This window comes from Anopheles coluzzii, chromosome 2 (genome assembly GCF_943734685.1).
Source record: "Anopheles coluzzii chromosome 2, AcolN3, whole genome shotgun sequence".
In the NCBI taxonomy this organism is placed as follows: Eukaryota; Metazoa; Arthropoda; class Insecta; order Diptera; family Culicidae; genus Anopheles; species Anopheles coluzzii.
The window spans coordinates 101,087,931-101,114,981 of record NC_064670.1 but is presented as its reverse complement, the minus strand read 5'-3'; the positions used below and the strand labels follow the sequence as shown (position 1 = coordinate 101,114,981).

The window sequence follows — 27,051 nt, the reverse complement described above, 5'->3', positions numbered from 1 at the left end:
CGGCGTTTGTACGTACGTACGGTGAGTTTTTGTGTTTGTTGGGTTTGTTGCGAGAAATTGGTAGGCTTTTGAAGAATTTCTTTAATTCTTCATTCTCTGATCCCTTTAATCTTTGGCGGTATTTCGTGCCGGCGCTGGCGCTGCGCTGATGTACGGCTGAGGGTGTAGGCTGACGGCGAATGGAGAGAAAATTCATCGCATCGTTGGTTTGGCAGGAGGAAGATTTAGTGAACATTTTAGCTGGCTTCTACGGAAGGAAAGTATTCGCCCTCCGGCGGAGGTGAATGTGTAGCATCATTCGAGAATGGGTACAAAATTATGTGAAGCATTTAAATTAAACATCATTGCAGTAGTGTTGGTGTAGATTCTGGAAATTTAAGTTGGGTTTCGTTCATACAAAAGTTTTCCACCGAGAAGAAGTTTAATTCCTAACGTTACTCATGTCGAATGTCCTGAATCATACTTCAGGAATCGTATACGCTGATGTGCCACATGTGCCTTTCCCATTCCGTACCAAAGTCGAAAAAGCTGGTTTGCATGCTTAGTTTGAACATCTATGTACGAACCTCTTTTTTTATCCAGCATTCTCTTTATGTACCCCTTCCATTCCTCTCACTCCTCTCGCTCATCCGTTTTATTGCTACTAAGCTCTATATGTCTTAGACTGCCATCTTGAATGTCCAAGCGCGCTCGCCAATCGGTTGGTTCCTTTGTTTCTTGTGCATAATGTTAGCCGGCTGCCGGCTCCATTCTTCTCTCGGCTTCAATGCATCTTAAAATGGCGTTCATTTTGCCATCGTACGTTCAATGAATTCTGCTCCTTTACGCCAAGATGTCGCCGACAGTGTCGCCACACTGTGGACCAGCAGGGAAAGCGGGGCTAGAGTTTGCAGTGCCCATACTGCTGCTACTATACCGACTATACCGGCGGACATGGTTTATCCCCGGCCAGACATACGCGCTAAACATCGCTTTTATGCTGTCGTGGCCATATCGGGGTGGTACAAATATGTCTCGTTGCTGCTCGTTACACGCTCCGGGTACAAGCCGAACAGCAGCACAACACATACTAGAACAGAGCGACCAAGCCATTCGGTGGTTTCTTGTGCAGTCGGCAATTGTGTTTCTTTTTTTCCCTGCTTTGTGTTCGATTGTACCAGACACATGTTTGGAGAAGGAAAAAAGAAGAAGAAAAAACCGTTGTTGCCGGAGACTATTCCGCCTCTGGTGCTGCTTATGTTTCAGTAATGGGCCAGGCCAAGATGAAGAATTTCTTTTGCAGAAGTTTGTGGAAACGGTCGTTCTTTTGCTTCTTGGTCTCGTTAAAGCTCCGAACACACACACACAGCGTTTGCGAGGAAGCATGGAATTGGATAATTTAGTAAGCCAGAGCACACTAAGAGTTGCTGTCGCCGAATCTCGAGCCACAGGGAGTAAGTGAAATGAAGGTACTGCATAATTAACAGAATTAGTTAAGATTCGGTTAGATCGGGCAGGACTCGAATATGGGTGGCGGGACATTTGTCTTCCACCGGGATGGCAAGTAGCGCTTTGCCATTAGCGTGCCCCGTCGGTACGGGTTTGATCGCTTGAATAAACAATGCCTAGGGTCGACGCAGAAAAATTGCAGGAACTGTAGCTTTGTTCTATTACTACAAAGAATAGAGCTTTAGTTAAATAGCATTGATTGTTGTCTAGGTTGTTGGAATCCTGTTTTATACAAATATCTAGAAGGTTCGAGGTGTATAATCTTCAAGTTCTGGAAGTGTAGAATTCCTGGATCCAAACATTTGGCATCGGAGGATCTTGAAGAACTTCCTGAACACTCTAGAAGCTGAAAGGATGTCTGAATTGGCCAATCAAAACTTTCAAAATTAGTAACTAGACCCTCGTTCTCAAAACCCAATATATTCTGAAAATACCTCCCAAACTATTGGACCAGAACTCGTGGTTGGGGTAATAAATCTGTGCTGCCTTCCCACGTTGTATGCCAACCGGTGGCGCATGCCCGGAACACCGACGCGTACGGAGCAAAACCTCACCCACAACGCTCCCTGACGCGTGTTTGCCAAAACTGACCAGCCCTGGTAGGGCGGGCAATGCTTGAAATGAGCTTTCCACTAATGGTTCACCGCAGTGCACATTACGGCAATTAACCGTCACATAGCCGGACGAAATAGTTGTATCGGGGAGGGAGGGTGGGCTGGCCTGTAGAGCAAGTCGCACAAAACCAGGATTTCCTGATGCAAATGCGCTGTACAACCAGCGAAAAAAGGCGCGCTGTATTGCAGCGTGTCAGAACTGCAAGCCATGCAACAATGTCCTTTGGGTGTTAGCGGGCAGAGAGGCTGCCCGGGCGATGGTGCGCAGCGCTCTTGTGTAGTGTCAAATTCTGATAATTTTAATACAAAACGCGCGGGGATGGGGTGTGTGACCGCGAGCAAAATAGCGAGCACCAAACGTGTGGAGTGCGGTGAGCAGGGCGCGGGAGCTCCAGTTAATTTTCCCCAGGAGCTGCTTTATTAGTGGTAGCCGTGGGCCGCGCGGGGTGGCCGAGGTGTTACTCCCACACGTAACGGTGTGGATGACGACCGAAACTACACCGACCGCAGAACATGGCATTTATGTGCAGTTCTGTGGAAGGAAAGCTGTCCGGGTTGTTGTACACCCACAGTGCGCCGTAGTACAACACGTCGAAGTGCGCTACTAACCGGGACACATTTCCGTTTTATGTTTAGCGAGGCTTCTTCCCACCGCTTGCTGCCGTGTCCCGTGGCAGTCCTGTGGCTGTGTGGCTGTGTGCTGTGTTTATACCGCGTGCGCAATTGTACCAACATTCCAAGAATCAGGGTGTAGCGTACAGAGGGCGAAAAAAAAACCTCCCCTGCAAAAAGATTCACGTGGCAAGCAGCACTTTCGCCGGGGCAGATGGAAGGTGGCGCAGGAGCAGGCGGGCTGTTGGGTCGGGAGCAAGGGAAGCAAATAAAATTGGCTCCATTACGCGCCATAAAACGGTTGTGTGTGCATGTGCGAACGCGCCGAGGAAGAGATAAACTCCGAGAGCCGGGCGTGTGACGGGCGTTAAGAAGCTCGTACTCGTAAATTAGCGCGAAAGTTCTCCCCCGTCACTACACTCCAGTTTTTGGGGCGTTGGAGAAGGGCGTTGCTGCTCGCTTTTTTATGGTTTGCTTTTCTGTTTTGGTCCTTCGTCCTTGGCGCGGGAAATTACCTTCTGCCTTTTGTGTCTTGTGTGCGTTATGTTTTCCGGGTTTCTGTCTCACTGCCGGTGGAAGCCGCCGCCAGGCGTCTTGAAGGAAAAGCCACGAACACCAATGAAGCGAAAGCTACGCTTAGTGTGGTGCATGAAGACGAAAGGGGCATCCTTTCAACTGTCCCCGGCGCTCCCCAGCAATGCCATAGTACACTCACACAAACGTGTTCACCCGTGTGGTGGCTGAAGAGCTGGCGGTCCCAACTCTCGCTGCAAGGCATATAAGTGCCCTGATGTGTCCTCCAAACATCATAATACGCCGGAGGTAGGTGGACCATTTTGCCTAAAGGAAGAGTTTTTGTCTCTCCTTCCTTCTCCGTCGCTCATCCGGAAATAAACTGCTGCAACAGTGACCGAAAATGGCACCATAATTCATTCATATGACGCAGTTTATCTCCTGCGCTCGTCCGCCGACTATCGTTCGCTGCGACGGTCGCGCACTACGACGAGTGCAGTTTTTATTGCCAGACCACCACCATCGACCCATGTCGAATGGTTTGATGCTTTTTTGTTGTTGTTCTTGTGTGTTTTGCTAGGCAGAGACAGAGGCAAGCATTCCCAGTTTTCCGTTGCAACATCGAAACAGTATGCTTTTCTGGGGGCTGAACGTTGCTCCAATTTGCGTGTTAGTAGTCCTGGAATTGTTAATATCATTATGCCCGGGAAGCCATTTTGTTTGGATGCTGCGAACGTGTGTAGTTGTGCTGTGTGTGTGTTTCACGTGGGCCCATTTGAATGTATTATTAATTTATGTAATCTCGCAACTCGGTAGTTGCATTACCCTTGACCGTTACGGGATGATCCTGGTCATGTCACCAGGGCTCAGGCAAATGGAGCTGTGACAAAAACTGTGACGAAAATTCATTCCTGATGACACTGCTGCACACACGTGCTTCCTCGCAACGCACCCCCGGAGTGTATGCGCGTAATTCGTGGTAAACGCTTATCTTTTATGTATGGTGCCGTGCGTACACATGGAGCATTTTGACGACTCACGCTAGTTAATGCATTCCGTTTGCAAAACTGGGCGTGTGCCGTGTGGTAACACGCTCTACTGTACTCGGTGCCACGGTTAACAGCATGTTACGAGTGCTGACGTCATTGGAAGCAGTGAAGACATGTGCTGGATGGATGTACCCGGTAGCTTTCGATTAAGCCTGATCCACACTCTGAGGGCTAGCAGATGTAATGCCATTCTTCCCGTAATCGTAATTGACAATTGACACGGGAAGCTGGGCTGCTGCTGAGCACATGGAGAAATTATTTTGGATCAGCTTTCAATGTTATGATGTATCGCAACATATGTTCCGAAGAGTATTCCTCGAACTCGTCGCCATTCGCTCTCGGGTCTCTATTCGGCACCGAAAATCCTTTCCAAAAACCCTGAAGAACCTTCCCCCAAAAGGCGGAAAAAGGAGGATGTCAATGATTGTCCAAACGACCCATGTTTGTTGACCGCTCTGGGACAGCCCGGGACACGACATGGTCCGTTTGTGGTAAAAGCGACTGCATCCAAATGGTATAGCTTTTCGGTGTTCCACTTGCAATTGGAAGGGTTTTTTTCTTCTCTTTTCTCTTTCCTGTTTTCCACTCGATCGCAAATCCAAGGTTCGCCTTGACCTGCTACAGTAGTGCCGGGGCTGGGAAGGTTGATGAAATCCCTCTGGACAGTACCTTGTTGAATTTAACCTCTGCTCTCGGAACTGTGGCAATCCCGAAAGTGGTGCAACGTTGTACGAGTGGTGCTCCAAACGGGACGATAGTTTTGCCCAGCACAGCCCGGAATAATATTGATGGTGGTAAACAAACTGCTGGCCAGTCGCACCACCGACCACCGCTCGTTGACATTCGCGCAAACCGGCTACAGTGCCGGAGGAGGAGTGTATAGATTTTCGATTACTACTCGTAACGCCGGGAGTTGAACTTTGTTTGCCAGTCCCGGGTTTTCCGTGCATATGGCGCCTCGAGTGGGGTTATATGCGGTGAGGCTATGTACATACGAGTTTACGTGTGATTGTGTGTGTGAGCTTCATTCAAACCACCAACAATTGAAGATGATGCCGATGACCCTAACAACTCCATAACCCTTCACGGATGATTATTTGCCGAGTGCTGGCGGGTTGTTGACCATTTTTCCGAGAGATTTGTTCCCCCACCCCACCCCTCTACGCCCGCACTTTAGCAATGGAGTTGACCGTTGCAGCAGCAGCAGGGGGACGCCAGGATGGATCCCAGGGACCGTTCTGATCCCTTTCGGATGAAATGCCCTTCGGGGTACGATCAAGCGGCAGAAATGTATTTTCAACGTTTTTTCCGCAATGTTTTCGCTACTTGACCGATCCCCTCGAAACGGTGCACTGGGGATTCTGGCAGAAATGATAGTAGTAGGAAAAAAACTCACGGAAAAGTAGGCAGATGCTCCGGTGTGTTGCTTCTATCTGTAGTCTTTCTTTTCAACTTGTGATACGGGCAAACTGAGGGATAGAATAGTTGGACAGTAGACTCAAACCTCCTGGTTCGGTTTTTTTTCTTATTTGCCCTCCCATCTACTAATCCTCTCAAAACATTGAGCCCCCGACTATTATTGTTTGCTTTCACGTTTTGCAGAATTATTTTGCAAATATGCTTCTTCGACGAATCAAAACATACCGCGGTAGTCGCCAGCTAGCCAAGCGTAGGAGCTTTCCATTTGCCTTAGTCTGCGTAGAATGTACGGTGCGTGACTTCAATTATAGAACCTCATGGGTGGTGCAGGCTGTCGGAATGATGGGAGTATTTAGGATTTAAAGGAATCTTAGAATGCTTTTAAGTATATTAATCACCAGAAAGCATTCAGATACTGGTTGTTGATGGGAGAGTAACACACAATGGTGGAGTATATCAATTGGTTTTTGTGCGTTTACACTCATTCTTTCATTCTTTTATATCTGAACTCAGTTCTTGACGTATCTTCTACGTTATAAAAATACACTGTGATTTGTTTTCTTATAAACGTAAATAAAGGATAATTGTTTGACAGGTTGCATAGCTGCAGGCGCTTTGGCAATCCAATTCCCATGTTGAGGCCCCTATAAGTACGCAAATCAGCTATGTAAATGCTCTTTTCACTATTTTATCGGGAGTATGAATAACTGTTTTCTAATGAGGCAACAAACAGCTTTTGCTGAGTCAATATTTCTTATTGTCTTTTTAACCTTTCTCTTAGGTTGTGAAACATGTTTTGTAGATCCACAGTTTTTAATCTATTATTTGAACATGCTGTTAATGAACGTATTGATTAGAGTAGACAAGAGGACTACAGTAAACTCATTACAGTAAGCAGCTTGCTAGATACGCTCTCAATTATGCAACAACACAACACAAAACCATCATTCCACAAGGGCCGAAGCTCGTCCGATGAGTTTCCTTCTCTACCAGGCCATCAAAATTGTGTCCCGTCCGTTGTCCTGCCTTTGTCATTGAAACGGAAAGGAAAGCAAACTCGATGTGCTTCAATCAAACGCCGAATAATACGTCAAGTGCCCATTCTACAAAAATGGCTCCCGAAGTGAAGTAAAGCCAGGAAAAATGGGCTTCCCTACCCATCATCTTCCTTCTCCCTGTCGCGTGGCCACACTACAAGAACCGAAGGATCAACCTTATCTTGTTTGCACAATCTTCCTCGGTCTGGCAAAACATTCACAGCCTCTCAATGTGAATAAAGAGCCATCCATTCCATTCCATTACGCGGAACCACCACATTCCCGGACGAAAACTCTTCCCGCTTTGCACTCGTAGGTAGGGATAAAGAGAGTCAGATAGAGAGAGAGAGAGAAGAACGAAGTGACTATGGCGTGGGCAGTAACGATAAAGAGCAAAATGATGAACTGTGCGTTGTCCTTCAATTCAATTCTGCGTTCGAACTTCTTCCTTTCATTCTCTCCCTCCCTTTTGTAGCCATTTGTTACTTTTGCTCTGTTGAATTCGAACGAGCAAAAGGCGACGCGCGCGGCGTTGGAAGGGTTGATATGGTCGTGTTCCATGGCTTGTTCCTTCACCTTCCTGCACCCGAGGAGGGAGGAAATCTCATTTCAACTTCATGATCCTAAAACAAGTCAACGATTACCTTTCACCACAAATTGGCATTCTTTTGGCTGTGCTGTGGTGCTCCCAGTTTTCCCAGATTATGTACCCTGGGGTTTTCCCCCCTGATTCGGGTGAAATCAGTGAAAGACGCGATTCGCTGACCTTTTTTCCTTTCGGACAAGAGCCAAGACAAGGGCAGCAGATAATATTGTGTCCAAAATGTCATTGTGAACGCGACGGAGGGACTAATCTGCTTTCCACTCTCTCTCTCTCTATCGGTATCAAAAATCGTACCTATACTCACACACAAATACACTTTTACACAGTTGAATTCCATTTCAACTGAATGTCCTTTCGCTGTAGCTGACTCCTCTTGCACGTGGACACGCGCAGCCCGCAGAGAGGATGTGCGATACGTCTCCGCCCGGTGTTTATCATCCCAGTCAACGTTGTTGCGTTGGTGTGTGTCATCGGTGACATTGGATTTTGACGAAAGTTTCCGTGCGCTTTTCTTAAAGCACTCTACTCTGGCGCGGCACCCTCTGGCAGAACCCTGTCCTCACATCTGGCGTGGAATGTACCGCGCTGCTCTGACAACGGTGCGACATGAATCACAGCCGATCTTTTTTTTGTTTTGTTCAAGATTTTCTTCCCACATCGTCCCAGGCCATCCGACACGCGCTGCTGTTGGTGTGTGGAATGCGCTGGACAAAGAAAGGCGGAAGCTCCGGCACCGCCACCAACCAACCAACGACATCGCAATATCTTGCCCTGCGGGGCTGCAGGATTTGGAGTTTTGCGAAATTGGTGCGAATGCTCCAGTAATGGAATGGAATGCCATTATTCGTTGCCGGATCCGTTGCCATCTCTCGGGCACGTGGGCGCTGGTTTCCGGCTGTGTGCGGTTTTGCCGGCTTCTTTTACACTGGCACACAGCGATCTTGAGCGAACAACGCTTCCGTCTGCGCTGGACAGCAAGAAGTGAGCCGGTGTGGATGTGAATGTAGAAGCAGCGGCGCCCACGAAGGCTAAAAGTTTCTTCTTGTTTGGTAGATTCGAGTTTTGAGAGTGCCGCACCTCGGCAACGGGAAGCTCGTCGGAAATCAATTTCAAGTTCACACTTCCAAAGCAGAAGTTGCTGGTTTGCTGGTTTGTGTGCCCAGATTGTCTTGTAAATGGGAATTCCTCTCTGACCTATCGATGATGATGTTCGGTGTGGGGTTCAGGGTGTTTCGTTTCAAATGAAGCAAACATGATCCGTTCACTGGTTGAGCGGGCATCTCTCTGCCAGAGAGAGAAAAAGAGAGAGAGAAAGAATGAATGAGTTTGCTCGTTACATATCCAGCGCTGTCCAAGGATGACTGATATTATTCCACATTGGTTGCTTGACGTCCGGTAGAGAAATGGTCGTTTCTGCGGTCCAGTCCATTGTGGTTCATCAAACAAATTGATTTTCCATCGGCTAGCGTGGTGGCTGGTGGTGGCGGAGTGGACGCTGGACTCCCTCCCTCCATTCGCCACTGCTCTCGCTGTCCATTTCGATGGAAGTAAATTGTTTTGAAAAATGTGGTAAAACCAGCAAAGCGAGCGAGCGAACGAACGGAACCCTTGAGCTCGAGGGATGCAAAATCTTCGACCTTTTCCGGTCGCCAAACGGACAAGGATACTCTCGTTGTGTCTGTGTGGGTGCGTGCGCACGCTTTGGAGATGTTCACAGAGCGTTTTGTGCGCCATTGTGTGAGCGCGCATCGCCTCGTCACTGACAGTGGAATTTTCTCATCATCATGCTTTCACTCTTTGGTTCACCCGCGCAGCTTCCAGTGGCATTGCCAAGCTACCGGCTCCCAGCCCCCTCTCCCCCTCATGCACAATATCGCTCGCATTTTGCCACGATCGCTTGCCACGGAATGGCTATTCTTTGGCAGCTTTTTTCCCCGGCAGCGAACCACTATTGTGTTTGGCACGGGCCCGGGAAAAGAAAAGCAGTCAGAGGTCGGGGTGGTGTTGTGCGAGCAGCGGGAATTGTGCGTCATGACAGATATTTCTTTTATGCAAATGAACCTCCAGTCCACCCCCCACTCGCGAACCTCTTTTGTGGCGGTTTTTTTTGGGTTGAGGGATGCTGGGAGCAACATGGGTCGTCACATTTTTTCCCCCACTTCGGCCACAGAAGGATAGAGAGGACCTGCGCTGCCCTCCAGCCGAAAGAGCATACATTACGAGCCACACGCCGTAAGTCACTGACGACGGTCGTTGGCACACGGAAAAGGATTAGTTTCAACATGCCCCGAAAGTGGGTGAATTTCGGGGGTGGCAAGAAAAAAAGAAAAGGAAAAATCCCACCATTTACCTCGTGCAGCAGCAGCAGTTTGTTTTGCCCATCGCTCCAGTCCGCGCAGTCTTCCTGCCACGAATTTGTACTGTTCAATGTGCCAAATATTGGCGTGGGGGAGAAAATGTTGACTTGAATTACTTTTACTTAGAATGGTCGGAGAGGCGGAAAGAGTAGAGCAACGGGTACGCTTCATCGGGCAAGAATGTTCAATTGTGTGGAGGTTACCATGTTTTTTGCTGTTGTTGCTTGAAGCTTTGCAAATAGGGCACATGGAAGATGAGAACGTTCGTGGGAAAACAATACCTTTTTTCTTTTGCTAGCGCTTATTCTTTATTTGCAATTTTGAAAAATGAGTTTGTGTGATATGTATTGGGAAAGGTTTGAGGAAGTCATTGCTATTTATTTCTATTTTGGTGTGCTCCTTTCGCCGGAGGTGTTTCTAAAAGTATTAGGGACAAGATTAATGACGCAACGATGGAATAGATTGAGGAAATGGTAAGAATTTATCGCAGTGTAATTTCTATAATTGTGAGCCAACATTCCATGCTTCAGTGTGTAGTGTTGGGTTTTATGAATCTTTCGTTGAGATTCAATCATATTTTTTGATTCAATCATATTTAGTGACATGATGAGTAATTAGAATCTCGAGTCGAATATTCAAAGATTCATGAATCTCCTAAATTTCACGAATCTTTCGTTGAGATTCAATCATATTTTTTGATAATCTCTTATGTTTCACGAATCTCTTAAGATTCATGAATCTATAAGATTCATAAATTCATTAAAATTCATATATCTCCAGGAATTTATGAATCTTTACAGATGTATGATTTCCAAAATACTGAATTTGCCCAATCCCACCTAAAACTTGCCTGTTGGGGGTTTAAACCTTGCATGGACCGACTTCCCGTAAGTATCTTTCGAGATTCATGGATCTTTCGAGATTCCTGAATCTTAAAGATTCAGGAATTTTCAAAGATTCATGAATTTTCTGAGATTCATGAAGCTTTTCAACCGAGACTCAGATTCATTGAATCATTCCGAAGATTCATTCAGATTCATGAATCTGAGTCACATTTACCCAACACTACTTCAGTGTGGCTGTATCGGTTGTTAATAATGTATTGTTTTAGTAGATAACTTACTGAAGTCGATAAATCTTTATTAAATATCAAGATTAATTCTATTGGATTATAACACATTCAAATCCTCAATGATTTTTGAAGAAATCACTTTTAATTTAATTTTACACTGGTGAAGCCTAAAGCGCAGCAATCCAAAAGTAACTCAACCTCACTAATTACATTCAACTCAATTACACAATCAAGCGCTAGCAACTTACTTTCGCTCTGTTATTTCTGCACCAAAAGTTCCCTCCCTCCGTTTTCGCTAATGATTCCTCTTTTTAATCGAATCCAATTGCCGTAAAGGAAAGTTTTCATGCGTCATTAAACGCCTATCATCATCTTTGGGTGTCTGGAGTGCAACGACGCTGGGTTTCGCATCTTGGGAAATAGGTTAACCCTATTGAAAATGACACAAAACAGAAAAATTAAATTTAAACAATGACTCCACACGATATGAATATCACTCGACTCGCGCACACTGCTGGGTCTGCAGTCTGCAGTGTCTACGCGTCTTCATTTCCTGGTTGCGCGTCTTAAAAGTTGAGCCGTAGGAACCGTAGTAGCGTGAAGATGAACCTCCTCCCTCGGCGTACACCGTTTAATTATAGTGCGCCTGAGCGCGCCTGCTGCACTGCTTTTGCACCGATTTTGCCCGGAAGATAAACGCGCAATGGTTGCAATGTGTACGCCACTGCACACCAAAAGCCCGTGTGACACGTACATCCGCTGGGTGTGGGATTTAATCATGTTACTCCAGCACACCATCATCACGCCCGCCGCCACCACCAACGGGAAGCAGCAGGTGGTAGTGCGAATTATGAAATTAATAGCGCATCTAGCGGCTGCTATGTTCATCTTCCCTCGTTTGTGTGTGTGTGTTTTATACTAGGTTTATGTGCACTCCATATTCGCGGAAAAGAATGGTGCATCAAACGAAGCGCCCCTCACGATGGGGATGTAATTTTCCATCGCAATAGTTTTGCTTACGATCTTGTTGACAGATAGCTTGTTTTTTGTTCGCGTTTTTATACGTGAGTGTGTGTGTGTGTTCTTGCTGCTTTGTGTAAACTAATTTAACGAACATATGCTCTGTTCCCCGGGTGATCGCCAACCGGCTGCTGCTGTTATGCGTTACGTGAAGAAAGCCAACCGGCAGCGCTCGTGGCGAAGCAGAACGTAGAAATGATTTAATTTATTACCATACCACGCGTGGGACACTGCTCGGGAAGGGGGACACAGACCGTGCCCGAAGCAGTCCAATGTCATTGGCACCACCCTCTGCCCGCACGGGCTATAGACGCGCTTGTGTTGCAGCTTGGAAGAAAAACTTTTCACCCACTCCCCGTGGAGGCCTAGCGCACGGAAAGGGAAAAAGCCGGCATGGTTGTATTTATTATTGGCAACTAACATTTGACGAGCGTGACAATGCCTCGTCGGCAACAATAGGGGCGCTCTCCCCTTCCCTGCCCACTGTGAACATCATCGTCGCCATCTTGTACGTGCGGGTAGGATGAAGAATGTTCTTCGGGAAAGTGGGAAAAATGAAATTTAGCTCCCCAGCTCTCGATGCAGACGTGACAGCATTCGTGACTGTCGGGGAGCTCGAATCTGGGCATCGAATTGGGTCATATCCAGTATTTGCCCGCCGTCTATTAGTGTCACATTTGACGTACGTGCGGGATGGCAGTTTCAGGGCATCGGGAAATGATTGTGTGTGTTTAAGTGTGTGGTTGGAATGGTTAATCAAACACCTTGGACGTGGCAGGTTGATAACAAAAGCTAACTTTTTATTAACAAGTCTATACAAACGACAATTAGTAAGCGGGCTTTAGTGCGTTGTACTTTAAGCTCTGTTGACTCGTATAACTCTTCCTACTGGAACGTATTCCACGCCTAACTAGATTCCTGTTCGCCCTCTGACATTTTATTCCATAACAAGGTGTTGATGACCAAAACGCGCGCGCCGCCCTAACAGCCGTTCTCCCCTGCTGCATACAAACGTGTTTTTGCGCGTACCTATTTCCATCCGTTTTCCAGGGTTCTCTCCGCTCGTGAACAACAGAATGTGAACTGTTGTTACCGCGGCCAGCAGATGCCGCATAGATGCCGGAGGTACCAAGGTAAAAGGACACGTGCACAGTACGTGCCATTTGAAGCCTTTTCAGCCTTTTGCTTCTAGCTAGTAGGATAGGCAAAAAAAAAGAGAAGGACTTTGTACAGCATCACACAGTAGCATCAGTTCTGAACATAATCATTTTTGCCTATCCCTGTCCAGTAGTGCCACGGCCGGTACCTGGTTTTGCGAACGTGTGCCGTCTGCATGACCATTCGATGGTTGTGTTCTCGCATTTTCCTCCCCGATTCGATTGAATTTGCCAGGTGAAAGGGTGAGGTCATTTGGACGCGCACACCTTATTGCAGCATCCACCACCTTGGGTGAGCAAGATTTTTCCTTTTTCGTATATCGTTTATTGACAATCGAGAGCCGTTTTTTGACAGTCATTTTGGGGCTGGAGCGAAAAATGGAAGGTCAAAAGTGTGCTCTTTCCAACTGCGCGTAACAATACACATTCCACAGCTGGCTCACATGTGCTGGTGACTCTCACTCTCTCTCGCTTTTATATTTGTCTTCGATCGTGCAGGATAGATTTTATTCGCCCAGAATTGTTAATAATCGGTCCGTTTCGGCGCTGGGAAACGTTTTCGGACCGGGGAGCGAAAATCGAAGAACTCGGCTTCGACTGAAGAAGAAAGATGGCACGGCCGTTACCAAACTCATTTTTTGCCCGTCACCCCGTGCCCGTGATGGAACGTGATTGCTTCCATCATTGGTTCTATTTTGTACGAACCATGAACCTGCCGGGTCATTTCTCGCCGCTCGGAAAAAAGGTGGCATGTTTTGGAGCGAGCTTCTATATTTTTTTTTGTTGGGGTTGTCCCCCGATATGCCTAACACATATCCTTCCGCCAATAGTGGCCAATGGTAGCATGGGAAGGGACGAACACGATATGCAAAGTGTAATGGTTACGATTATTGTGCCTATTGAGATTGTGGATCCGTTGATAAGCGAAACCCATTGGGAGGAATGTTTACAAATTCGTTCGATAAAAATTTGCGTCGCCAGTCTTTCCAGCAAAAAAAAAAGGGAACCATTCGAAAACACAGATTGTTTGTTGGGCGAGAAGTGTACAAAGTGTCGTTTGCGCATGCTTATCTTGCTGCACTTATCGTGGGACTTTATCTGGGAGCTATCGGAGCACGTAGTGTGCAATTGGTAGTTTTCACCTGGGCTGCAAAAAGACCCTGTTGAGTGTGAGTAAGACTTTTTAAATTTCATTCTGGACGCCTTTTTCTTGCGTTTTGGGCAATTTCGAAGTGATGCCTGTGTACCTTCCGGCAATTGTTTGGATATTTGAAAGTCTTAACCTGCGGTAACATCTTTTTTGTTTTTTTTTTTGTTTTCAAGCATCTGAAACTCTGGACTTGTAGATGTCTAGATATAGATTGGTCTAGATTGGCTGATACTCAGTTTTTGTAAAGATTCCGCTAGTAATGTCATGCCAATGGAAAGATACAAAACATCATTCAATGTTTGAAGTTTACGGTAGGTTGCACGATCAATACATTTGCAAACATTATCACTAGTTCTTGCCAATCTCTACAGCTTCAAAGCTATTTGGATCACCTCACTCATTCTTTAGATCAATCTGAGTCTACTGTTCGCCACCTTCTGTTAATCTTAGGTTTTTTGTGTGAAAAATTCCTCCATACTTCTTGTTGTTTCTCACTTACAACTTCTTTTGTCAGTGTCTGAATCCTGAATGCTTGGTATTCTTTTCGAGAGTTTTGTGCTCCTTTTAAATTCCTGAAGCAAAACTGGTAAGCTAAAGGTGTCGAGATTTGCTACCTAGGTCGTTCTCAATATCTCAAAGCAAAACCGATTAATATTTAACCTTGCCAAACAATCCAAACACACACGGCACACGGCTTCACAATATCGCTTGAGATCACATTGTTCTTCGCTGAATGCTGGTGCTGCTGAGTGCACAAAATGCATACTTAATTTACTGACATTTCATAGAATTAGTTATTGGCCCTTCCGCACGATGACGACGAAGGAAGCTTTCGACGTCGCCGGTACATCGTTGTGTGTGTGTGTGTGTGCGCTCACTCTGCTATCGAAGAATGCACCCGCTCCGGTTGTAAGCGATTTGGAGGATCGGTTACACTCGCCCGGTTGATTAGCATGCATATTGAATGAGCTCAGCACAATAAGTGTCTCGGACGGTTGTGTGTGTGTGTGTGCACCACAGCAAACCGTTTCAGTTGCAATCGTGTTACAGCGCTGCGCTGCTGGTGTTTGGAATTTATCCGGAGAAATTCGAGCATTGCGTTCTTGTGGACCTTGCACCTGGAGCAGTGCTGAGGCGAGCCGGTTTGAAGCGTGGAAAGCGCAATGCGGCACACACTGCTTCATTTAATCTGTGCATGCAGAACTAAACCTCGTTAACCTTACACACGTCACTGCACACACACACACATCGAGCTCTCGCACACAGTGGATGATATATAGTGGCGTTTCACGTTAGCTTTGTAGCTTCGGGGAAATGATGCACAAACGATACTCTCGTTGCCGCCTGCCGATTGGTGACTTCCAAATGCACACCATCCCCACGACGGCTGGCAGCTCAGTTACAGCGTGCCGCCCGTGGGCTGTAAACGCGTTATAGTTCACTTATGATGAGTGAAGTAACTGGTTTTAGCACATCGTAACATCCACGGTCTCCGCCCGACCGACCGAACTTGGGAAGAAAGGCAGCATGCGTTCTTGGCGGCTGCGGTTGGTGCAAAGATTTGGGCGAAGCAGGTGCTGGTGCGCACTGATGAAGCTTGCTCAGTCACGAACGCCTGGCTCAGGGGACGGGAGTGGCGACCAGATCAATTCTCATGCAATATGCAGCGGTGTTTGAACTGGATGGGAACCATACACACTCTTCGGGACGTCCGCAAGTTTTACCGCAGGTTGCGCTGTAGACACCAGTGGAATGTGTACCGCTTTCAACACTTTTGCGGGACGAACAGGTAATTTGAGGCGTTTGAAAAGAACGTGTCCCGGAGACGGTGGTTCCGGGCTTAATAAGACTGGGTCGTATATGGGCGCAAGGTGGCATGGGCGCGTTGAAAATCCTGCGCTTGTGTGCTCTCTCTCTCCCACTCTGCTCCGCAACACCCGATCAACAGATTACCGGTGTTGTGTAAAGCTGTAGGCTCCGTTTGTTGCACCTGACCTACGATAACAAACAACAATGTTGCGCTGTGAGCAGGCCCTGCAGCAGCAGTAGCGTGTGGTCGGCATACGCTGAGTTGGGAAGATTTTTCCGCCACACTGATAGCGGGCTGGTAGAGACGTCGTGTGCAGAGTGGCGCAGTTATAAGGTACTCTTAGGGACGATAGTCTCGACGTTTCTTTTGCCTTCGTGGTGGCGTTGCGCGGCTGATAGTGTGCTGCGGCAGAGATGCAGTGACTAAGAAAATGCTCATTGTTCTTGGCGGACCCGTCTGGGCCAATGGCTGATAAACGGTGGCTGTCAGTGTGGCTTGGTGTGTGTGTGTGTATGTGTATGCGGTTTAAGATTCCCTACAAGTGATAAAACCGAGAGGTGCAACCGTTCTCGAGCTGCATGCTAGGAACACCACCCCCCGTCCAACAACCACTCGAGCGATAGCGTTGAGTCACTCAGCGTGCCGTGACCATGCTAAACAGTAGAACCGTCGTGTTTGTTATGTTTCTACAACCCTCTCTCTTTCTTTCTCTCTCTCTGTCTCTCTCTCTTTCGCGCACCGTGTGCCATTTACCACTCCGGGGCAAGTTGAAATTTATTTCGAAAAATTGCTAATCATCACATTAAACATGACCCGGGAAGGGGGCAATTTGTTTTGTTGATGTTGTTGTTGTTGCTGCTGTTAGGATCTAGACAGCATACGACGCAGACGGCAGCTTATCAGTCAAGGTGTGTTCTGGTGGGTTTGAACACAAATCCCTTCCCCGAACTCACAGAAACATTATAGCCACAAAATCTTGAGAACAACTGGCGTGTTTGCCCGTCGACTGGCTCGTCGACAAATTTAGTGGGAAAGGAGGGACCTTCTCCCAGAGGTCGTCCTGCATTTGCATTGCAAATGGGTCGATGGAGGTTTGCAGGCGCGAGGGAAAGGCACATAAAACACTCTGCACGCCAGCCGGGCGTATGCAATTTTTGGTGCAGCTCCCTCGCGCCGTTTAGGTTGGAAAATTAAGATGACCAAATGGGGGACCACCGAACGCGATTCTTATCCGCTCGGGCGAGGCTATAATTCAAGCTTGAGTGAGAGGCACTGTCAGCTGTTGAGAGGGTGCAGATTTTTAGCTACCATCTGCTGCTGCTGCTGGACGGTGTGTTAAATGTGTATTTGTTATCCGATTTGTTTCTTTTCATCGTCGTTTAACGGCTGAATAACTGTGTGCATGTAGTATTCTAGGCTTGAATGTTCAAATTTAGTGTATCTTTTTTAACAATATTTAATTCTTGTTTTACATTAAAGTATCTTGCAGTACCTTATTTCTAATTGCTTGATTAGGTTGAACATAAAATAAAAAAGAATCTGTTTCCTGATTCTGCTCTCCTACTAACGTAGTCTTAACCATTTTTTTATCTATCTCCTCACTATCTTGTACATCTTTTGAAGTGTCGTGATTAACGCGGATATGCCCGAGAAGAAGTGTAATCCATCAAGTGCGCACGGTCTTACATCCCTGTCCCTTCTGCCTCGCCCGTGTTTCAAAAAGTGACCTAATTTCAACAAGAAAACTAATTATGTTTTTAATTTTCTCATCCCTCTCTCTCTTCTTTCAGGTAAGCGCACGCTCCAATCAAAATGTGCTTTTTCCTTTTTGCTAAGATTTTACAGCCAGGACCGCGAGAGATACCGGCCGCAGGCCTGCCAATCTAGTGATGGGTATAGTTGGTAAAAATCCGAATTCGACTGCGGAAGGTAGGTTCGACCAGCATTATCCAGAGCAGCCTGGAGTTGTCCGGAGTCGTCCGGAGCCGTCCGGAGTTGTCCGGAGTTGTCCGGAGTTGTCCGGAGTTGTCCGGAGTTGTCCGGAGTTGTCCGGAGTTGTCCGGAGTTGTCCAGAGTTGTCCGGAGTCATCCGGAGTCGTCCGGAGCCGTCCGGAGTTGTCCGAAGTCGTCCGGAGTCGTCCGGATTCCGGTTGATTCCGGTTGACTCCAGTTGTCTCCGGATGGCTCCAGGCGGCTCCGGACGACTTCGGACGACTCCGGACGACTACAACTCTGAACGACTTCTACTCTGGACTACTTCTTCGGACTCCGACTCCGGACAAGTTCGACTCCAATTCCGGTCGGAATCGGACTAAGAATAACCGGAGTCGGATCGTAGTCGTGGGTGCGCTCCAGAGACCACATCACTAGATCAATCCATGGAAAAGAAGGGTGGAAATGATTTAGTTTGTAGCACATCACAAAACAGTGCCGTTCACGGTTTGAAGATTGGGAAAGCATTGAATCACATTAACTACCAGTTGATGGCTTTTATTGCGTCCAAAGTTCGTAAAACTTTTTCGTAAAATATGCTTATTATGACCCTGCTATTTTCTAAAGGTTTATTGATACCTTAACAGATGCATTCAATCGTAAAACACGCGCATTAAAAACGCTTCAAAAAGAAAGTACCCATTCAATTAAATGCTAGCCTTGCCTTGCAAATACCTTCTAACGACGGAACTGGGAAAACCGTACGCAAAAAAGACAGACAGTAGTCGGCAGTGGGCCATAATCTGCACTCAAAGATACGCATAATGTAACGCTGTAATGGTGGTTGAAATTTCACTCTCCAATGACGTCAGGAAGTTCTGCGGTGCTTGCATAATAGTTCGGGGTCCAGCGTTGGTTGCGGGTTGAGGGTCGGAAAAGGTTGGCAAATGGATAATGGTTTGTGCGATGGTACAATCTCCCCCAGCGCCGGGGAACAGCCAGAACCGCCCACACGCCCAGTTTTCTAAGTGGTGGGATCATAAGCTTTCGAGAATGATAAGCTGCAATTTTGGAAGGTTGCCTTTTTTTCCTGGCTGGCAGTCGGTGCCAGAATGTCCTTTGGCATTGAATTTTTGTTGTTTCAACACCACACCACGCAGCTGGTTGGTTATTAATTGTAATGAAGGTTTGGTTTTGCCGGCATTTCCGCTTCATTACATTTTGCTTCGAAAGAAGAAGGTAGAAAGGCTCTCGTTGTTGGTGTGTGTTCGGATTGAAAGTTATTATTTATTTTGCTGAAATCAATTGGCGTGTCAACACCGGTGTGAAAGCTTTCACTTATTCCGCAAAGCCCTAATCAGCTCTAATTGAGTCAAACATTTGCGGATGTAAAATGTGTGGATAGTTTTTAGCTGTGGTTGATGGTAAATAAAAAACAACAGTAAAAAAATCCCACCTTCCGACAGTTTTGCAAACATTCATACGAAAACTGTGCGCTCCGCGCCCCGTACCAGCAGAGTCAGCATCAGAACGTCCGATTACATTAATCAATGTTTGCCGACTGTGTGTTTATGTAATCGGCGTGCTGGAATGTAGCTCTCGCTGACGAGTGGAGGAACCCGGGTCAGGGTGCTGAGCTGGCGCTGGCTTCCACCACTCCCTCCCTTCCCCCCGGAGCACCGTTGTCGAGTGATAGATAGATTAATCAATGTTTGCTTTTCCCTTTCGCTGGAACGCGCGCGCAGAAGCGTTCGTTCGCCCGTTTGTTTGGTTACGATTAATTCCAATGAATCATAGGGTGATATAAAAAGAAGGGCGAGATGAGATGCTTTTGATGGGCCATGGGTTACAGGGAACGGGGTTACCCATGTGGAAAGGGGTGCAGGCGAAAATCAGCTGTCTCTCTGGGTGGTTGCAGTGCGGAAGTGTGCTGGTAGGGGAGTAAACGGAAACGGTAGGGTCTGATTGAGATGGAAGAAAAACTCGTAACGTAATCGATCGGGCAGGAAGGCGACAAGTGGTGGGGGGCGAAGCCCAATATATTGATAGATGGAAAGAGCGTCACGTTTCGCGCAGCATATGCCGGTGAGTAGCAATAAAGCAAATATGCAATTTTGTTGCACGGGAAGGGGGAGGGGGAGGGGGAATCATTTTGAAAAACCGTTTTTGATGAATGGTGAATAAAAGTAATGAAAGCAATCAGCACTGTAGACAAATTTACACTTCTGCTGGGTGTTTTTTGTACAGCTTCGATTGAAGTATACAATTGCAATAGTTTATTTGAGTTTTAATATGCTTACTCGCTCATCGTATAATTGCAATCATACACCAAACGATATGAATGGCAATAAAGCATTGGTTAATATTTAATGTTTAATTTGATTCGTGAACTTCCCTCAATGCTATTCTTTATTTGGATATTTATGGTAGATTATGTTATCAATGTCATGCGCCATGTTGTTAGGTCATGCACTTTACAAACGTTCCCAGAAGGCTGGAACTAATTTCAATGTGCTCAATGCAGTTGCAGAATAAAGTCCACTAGAGTATTAACATGTTTTAACTACCAAATAAAATAAAAATAAAAATCAAATTCAAATCTTCCAAGTAGTATTACATGTAGAATATTTCTCCTGTTCCCTAGGAGTTTATTTCCAAAATATTATTCAATAAGTTCAGAGCAAGAACTTTATAGGAACGGGGTCAAATATTAGTCAAAATCGGTTTGGCCATCTTGGATGCCATTTGACAGCAGAAATCCCATGAAAATTCATCATTTCCTCAAACATTTACTGTTACTACAGGCATACATCCTCTTTCAGTAAGATGTATGCACTAATTAACATTTTTCTTACAATAACCAGTGTGATTTAGTCGGAAACTATCAAAGAGGATTCCGAAACGGAAAATCAACCACTGATCAGATCTTCACCATGCGACAGGTCTTGGAGAAGATGGCTGAATACAGAAACGACACATACCATCTCTTCATAGACTTCAAAGCCGCATATGATAGCATAGCCAGGGTAAAACTGTACGACGCTATGAGCTCATTTGGAATCCCGGCCAAACTGATAAGGCTAGTTAGAATGACTGTGACCAACGTCACATGCCAGGTGAGGGTGGATGGAAAACTCTCAGGACCTTTTGCTACCATCAAGGGTCTGCGCCAGGGGGACGGGCCTGCCTGTCTCCTATTTAACCTGGCACTAGAGAGGGCCATCCGCGACTCGAGGGTGGAGACTACGGGAACCATCTTCTATAAGTCAACCCAGATCCTGGCATACGCTGATGATATAGACATCATTGGTCTGCGGCTCTCCTATGTAGCAGAAGCCTACCAAGAGATCGAGCAGGCGGCAGAGAGCCTCGGATTGCAGATAAACGAGGCAAAGTCCAAACTATTGGTGGCAACTTAAGCGTGCCTATCAATAAATAATCAGATTCTACGTAGGCGTGACGTACAGATAGGTGAATGCACTTTTGAAGTCGTCCCACAATTCACCTATCTTGGGTCAAAGGTCAGTAACGACAATAGCATAGAAGCTAAGTTGCGCGCAAGGATGCTGGCTGCCAACCGGTCATTCTACAGCCTGCAAAATCAGTTCACCTCAAAGAACCTGTCGCGACGGACGAAGCTGGGACTATATAACACCTATATAGTACCGGTACTCACATTCGCCTCTGAGACATGGACACTGTCCAAATCCGACGAAACCCTCTTAGCCGCGTTCGAGAGGAAGATGCTCAGAAGGATACTTGGCCCCGTATGTGTGGAAGGACAATGGAGGAGCCGATATAATGACGAGCTATACGAGATGTACGGCGACCTTACTGTCGTACAGCGTATTAAGCTCGCCAGGCTCCGGTGGGCTGGCCATGCTGTACGCATGGAAACGGACGACCCAGCCCGTAAAGTCTTTTTAGGCCGTCCACAAGGACAGAGGAGGCGTGGTAGGCCCAATTGGAGATGGCAAGATGGCGTGGAGGCGTCCGCCATTAAGGCCGGGATAACGGACTGGCAGACGAAGATGTGAGACCGTGAGCGGTTTCGGACACTCCTGAGGCAGGCCAAGACCGCAAAGTGGTTGTAGCGCGGGATAAGTAAGTAAGTAACCAGTCTGATTTATCTTTTTAATCACAAATAAAATTTGAATCGAAAAGTAACGAACTTTTGACTACTTGTCGAATCGTTCTACAATACGGGACTTCGTTCCTACACAGTCCTTGGTTGAGAGTAACACCAGCTGTCAATCGCGCAATGTGGACGTGCCATTTTAGCCCATTTACCCAAAAACAAAACAGAATGCCAGATTCCGAACAACTCCGCACTGAATCATACAACATCAGGAACTCTGTGGTCGCCAAACCGCCTGATGACTAATTCAATGGAAAGCGACACAAAATGTCCGAAAGTTTGCATATGCATTCTGGTTGTCAATTACCAATTATTGGATTGTGTTACTTTTAGCACTCTCCTTCCCCGATGTGATCCTTCGGAAAATGTCTCGCTCCAGTTATCGAGAAGCACTAATTGATGATCCGCCGTGATTTCCGTTACAGAAGAGTTCCCCGTAACGTGTGTCCAAATACACTCCAACATTGATGGTCCTGTGTGTGGAATCAGCAGCATTTTGCCGTTATCGCGTACCGCACGGGCCGTCGATTGCGTATTTTGATGGCATATTACGAGCAGCGTTTCGTTCGTGAAGTTGCTCCATCCCTTATTTGTGTCTTCCTTTCTTTTTTTGCTTTTCTCTTGCTTTCCCTTTATCTCTCTCTTTCTCTCTCTCTTTCTCTCTTTCTCTTTCTCTCTCTCTCTCTCTCTCTCTTGCTTCAATCGGGCTTGGGTGCGAGCATGCGTTGCTGCAGTAAAGTATAAGTATGGCTGCATTCGTCCTTGCCTGTGGAGTCGCAATGAAGGGTAATGGAAATGCCTGGGAGGGTATCCTGAAGGGTAGAAGATGGGCCAAGTGCCGATACACACAACGACGCACGCGACGACGCACTGACGTCGCGAAATATGGGAAACACCCGTTCGTTCGCTGTGTGTGTGTGTGTGTGCATGCGCCTATGGAAGCAGAAACCGGTGAACGAACCGCGGACACTACACTACCACCTTCAAGCCGCGAATCCTCTCCCGAATCTCTGTTGTTGTTTTCCTGCCTGTCGGGTCGCTCGCTCCCTCTATCTCCTTCTCTTTCACTCGCACAGCAATGGGCAGCAGCCATCGCCGCCATCTAACGCCCATTTTAGCTCTCCCCATTTTTGGTTCCGGCATGGCGGCATCGCTCGAGAGCTCCATGGAGAGCGGCGGCTCTCGCACGAGCATGGCGACTTATCTCTCGCAATGGAGTTGTGTGGTGGCGGTGCGGTGTGTGTCATTTCCCGCTAGCCGGTCTGCGGGAAAGTATCAAAACCACCCCCAAACCTTCATGCGCGAGAGGGTTGTAGCACTCAAAGAAAGAGAGAAAATATCCGATCAGATGTTGTGTGCCGCTGCCGCGTGAGTGACCGAGCGCAGACGAACGATAAGGCAGTCGGATGAGAGAGAAAGCGAGAGGGAGAGAGTGGTGCCACAACATCACAACCACCAGCTGCTGCGATGACACCCCGTTGAAGGGATGAAAAGTTTGGGGTGGAGCACGAACCGGAGGGTTTTGTGCTCCAGTTGGGATAAAATGGTTCGTGAGTGACGGGGGTTGTTCTGAGTGGTGAGAGAACACAGAGAGCGAGAGAGCGATTACGGGTGTCTGTGTGAGCTACCAATAGAGGGTTGAAGATGGGTCCCAGCACACGTCCACACTTGCCCTTGGTACAGTCCGACGTGAACGTTCGCCAAAAACGCATCGACGACCGAAGACGACGTTTGTGGTTCTTCTGCACCAAGTCTGTGGTTCTACTCGCCTAAACCCTCCTCCCACGCTCTCGGTCGGTATTCACGGTGTGTGTGTGTGTGTATCTCTTTAGCATTCCAAAATCGCGACAAAAACGCACACTTGCAACGGTGCTAGACCGGCCGCTCCTTTTATCCAACCGCGACCCTCTCCATCCCCGAAAGGGTGCAAATCGCCAAAGACACACGGGTACGGTACGTCTCTCCGTTCCTTGTGCAAGTGCAAGTTTCTTCCTCTTCCTCCCCCCCCCCACCTCGCACAGGGCTGTGTTCGCGCAATAGTGGTCTGCAGTTGACACATCGACAGTTCTCGTGTGACTAGAACGACGGCTAGTGGAGCTCTCGGGCCTGTTTTTCTTTTTGTTTTTTTGCAATAACGGTCGACGTGGACACTGGCAGCAAATGTAAAGAAGCAAAAAAAAAAAAACGAAGCCTCTTGCGCCTCAGTGGTGTGATGCATCTGTGTTGTGCATGTGTGCGTGTGTGTATTGGAAGGTTTTTGGGAAACTGGAAGAGCAGAAGGTCTTGAAATTGTTTTCAAGGTCCAACCCGTTAGGAGTGGCCTAGCGGGAGAGAGAGATAGAGATAGAGAAAGAGGAATGGTGCATATTTCCCCATTCCCTTCCAGCGCCGGATAATTCTCGCTCGTACCTTCCTTCAAACCCCGCAGCTTAATTGTGCCGGAAGTGAATCGAAAGAACCGGAAACTCTTACCAACACACACACACACACACGCACGCATTCCGTTCCTTTCCCCGCAGTGTGTTTGCAAGAGCCCCCAAATGCAACGGAGTCCCTTTATTTTCTACCTCGTCATCTTCTCTTTGCCTAGAGTTAGCGGCGTACGTGTGTGTGTATGTTTTTGTGTGTCCGAGACGCCGCTACAATGAACCGGTCATTACACATTCCACAGTGTGTTGTGCGCACGGCAGTGGTGGGGCCACAAGCAGCGAGGGGTTGCACGATTCAGGCGGGTGTATGCGTGTGCTCTTGTCTGTGTTGGAGATCTTTCGCGTGGTAGTTGTGCCGCTGATTGTGTGCCGTCTGCATTAGAGAGTGAGTTTGGTGGATGACGACAGCACCGTGGACGCACTGTGTGTGTGTGTGTGTGTGCACGCGCTATAAACCACAATGGAAGAGAGTGTGTGACGCCCTCTCCCCCCCCCGTTCCGGGGTGCGTGAGGCAGAGAGCCAACAAGGCACCGATTGTTGTCGGTGTGTGTCGTGTGCTGTGCTCTGGTGTATGTGTTTTTGGTGGAAGAGTTCGAGAGAAGGAGACAGAATGAAGAGAGAACTACAACCTCCCCAACCCCCTCGTATTATGGGCAAAGGGATGCAATGAAAGTGTTGGGTGTGTTGCTGTGTGGGGCAGAGGCCGGTGGATAGAAGACGATTTGCAATCACAAATCCCACTGAACCGACACAAACCGGTTCATGCGGTTTTTCGTGCATGTGTATGTGCATGTCTGTGTGTGTTTGTATTGTAAGGTCTTTGGGCAAAGTTGAGCGAAAGACGGTGCTGCTGCAAAAGTACAGATAATTCGCAAGCAATCAAAAGAACGGAGAATATAAATCCACAAGAGTGTAATGGTTGACATGCTGATCTAGGCCTCTTGGGGCCTGCCGTACGCTTTCTGGAATGCCGATTGCGGGGGTATGCTGATATATTGCAATGCAGTGCGGAGTCGTCGTCGTTGTTGTTGTTGTTGCTCGTTAGTCATCGGCTACGTGACGTGACACTTGACTAACTGGAATGCAAAACAACTACCACTGCGCGTTGCGTGAGAGACATATCCCATCCATTCAATTCGAATAGAATCCGATGCTATAGAGAGAGAGAGATGCAGAGGAAGATAGAGATAACAGTAATTGCGGAGAGAAGCTGCAAGACATGGCTCATCTTTCGTTTCATCCACCGCTATATAGTGGAAGTTGGATCTGATGATCCGTTCCGTTCTCGTTTGGAATAAGCTCCAACGAACTCAGGAACTCATCTTTGGGCTGAGTGCCACTTCAGCCTGAGCGGATGTGCAATTCGACCGTCACTCACTATTGTTTCTGAGCTCTCGTCTATCCGGTCATGAAATTGGCCCAACCTGTGTGGTTTTGGAATATAAACAGTTCTTTGCAAAACAATTAATGTTGACTCTTCTCATCGCAGATATTGTTTGGATTTTAATATCTCCAAAGTTTTGGTCATAGATATTTTGAAACCCAAATATATTCAAATTGTTTCTCATGCTCCAGCTCCGAACTTCCCAAAAGTATGTCTAGACTGTTTTTGAATTTCAAATTGACAAATCGGTTTTATGAACCCTTGCCATCTACCTCCAGCAACATCCTCCAGCAGTCGAAATTGCCATCGGACGATGAACTCCCTCTGAAGGAATCACTTCCGGTTTCCCCTGCTCATCTCCAGCACACTCACGGCCCTACCCATCCCCAGTACAGTGTCTCGTACGGATGCGCCTGCGTGCACTGGTGTGTGTGTGTCTGTGTGTGCTCTTTCGCCTGTATTTGTACTTACACACACACACACACACTGCTCATCTCATCGTCGGTGAGGAGTGCTCGGCGAAAGGACAACCATCCGCCACCACTGCCTTGGGAAATGCATCCTTGTGGCTCTCTGCAATTGCAACCAATGCCTCCGTTGCGTCAGTGCATTCTCAACAACCTGCTCGTGTGTGTGTGTGTGTGTGACTGCCGGCGCCCTGTCTGTGTGCGGCTGTGCACCGGAAGTTGGCAAAGACCCCTCCCAGCCCTCCCGTTTCTTCTCGGGAAGGGATGGTGCGCTCACTCTCTCGCACCGGTTTGTGTGACGCACGCAGAGCTTCCACTTTTTCCATGCTTTCCCATCGCAACCGTCGCCTTTCGCCTCTACAACCCCGCGCCTACTGTTCGCTCGTGCTCCCGAATCTCCCGTAGCAACACAGACGGAAAAAAGAACCCCCCCCCCCCCAATTCCTCCACAACGAATGCACACGAACACACGCTCCATGCACATAGATTGCCGTGCGCCACACCGGACCGTGGCAAAGTAGGCTCATGCTCAGTAAGTCGGGGCCAGTCTTACAGTGGACGTCTTGCCGGTCGGCGAAAGTAGTGCCCCAGCGGTTAGTGTGCGCGCGTTTGAAGCAGTCGAACCAAACCACCACTATTTGTGTCGGATTGTGCAGTAAGGGGTGGGGCGTTTTTTTTTTCTTATTTCGCTACAGCTTTTGCGTTCTCCCGTTGCGTGTCCCGGTACACGTCCCGGTTCAAAACGTGGCAACTAACGCTTGGGGCGACCGGCAACGCTTCGAAGCGGTGTACTTGGTA

General features: G+C 47.5%; 1 protein-coding gene across 12 annotated transcripts in view; it reads left to right on the top strand.

Annotated features, from left to right (window-relative positions):
- The window catches only part of LOC120961640 (protein alan shepard), a 195,496-nt gene that overhangs the window by 58,936 nt on the left and 109,509 nt on the right, over positions 1-27,051 (top strand). For 2 of the 12 annotated variants that reach the window (XM_040385544.2, XM_040385543.2), the window contains exon 1: positions 23,613-23,765. The exons of 7 other annotated variants lie outside the window; for them this stretch is intronic. The gene's annotated coding sequence lies outside the window, so the exon portion shown is untranslated. 3 more of the 12 variants (XM_040385545.2, XM_040385549.2, XM_040385555.2) reach the window with 3 other exon arrangements.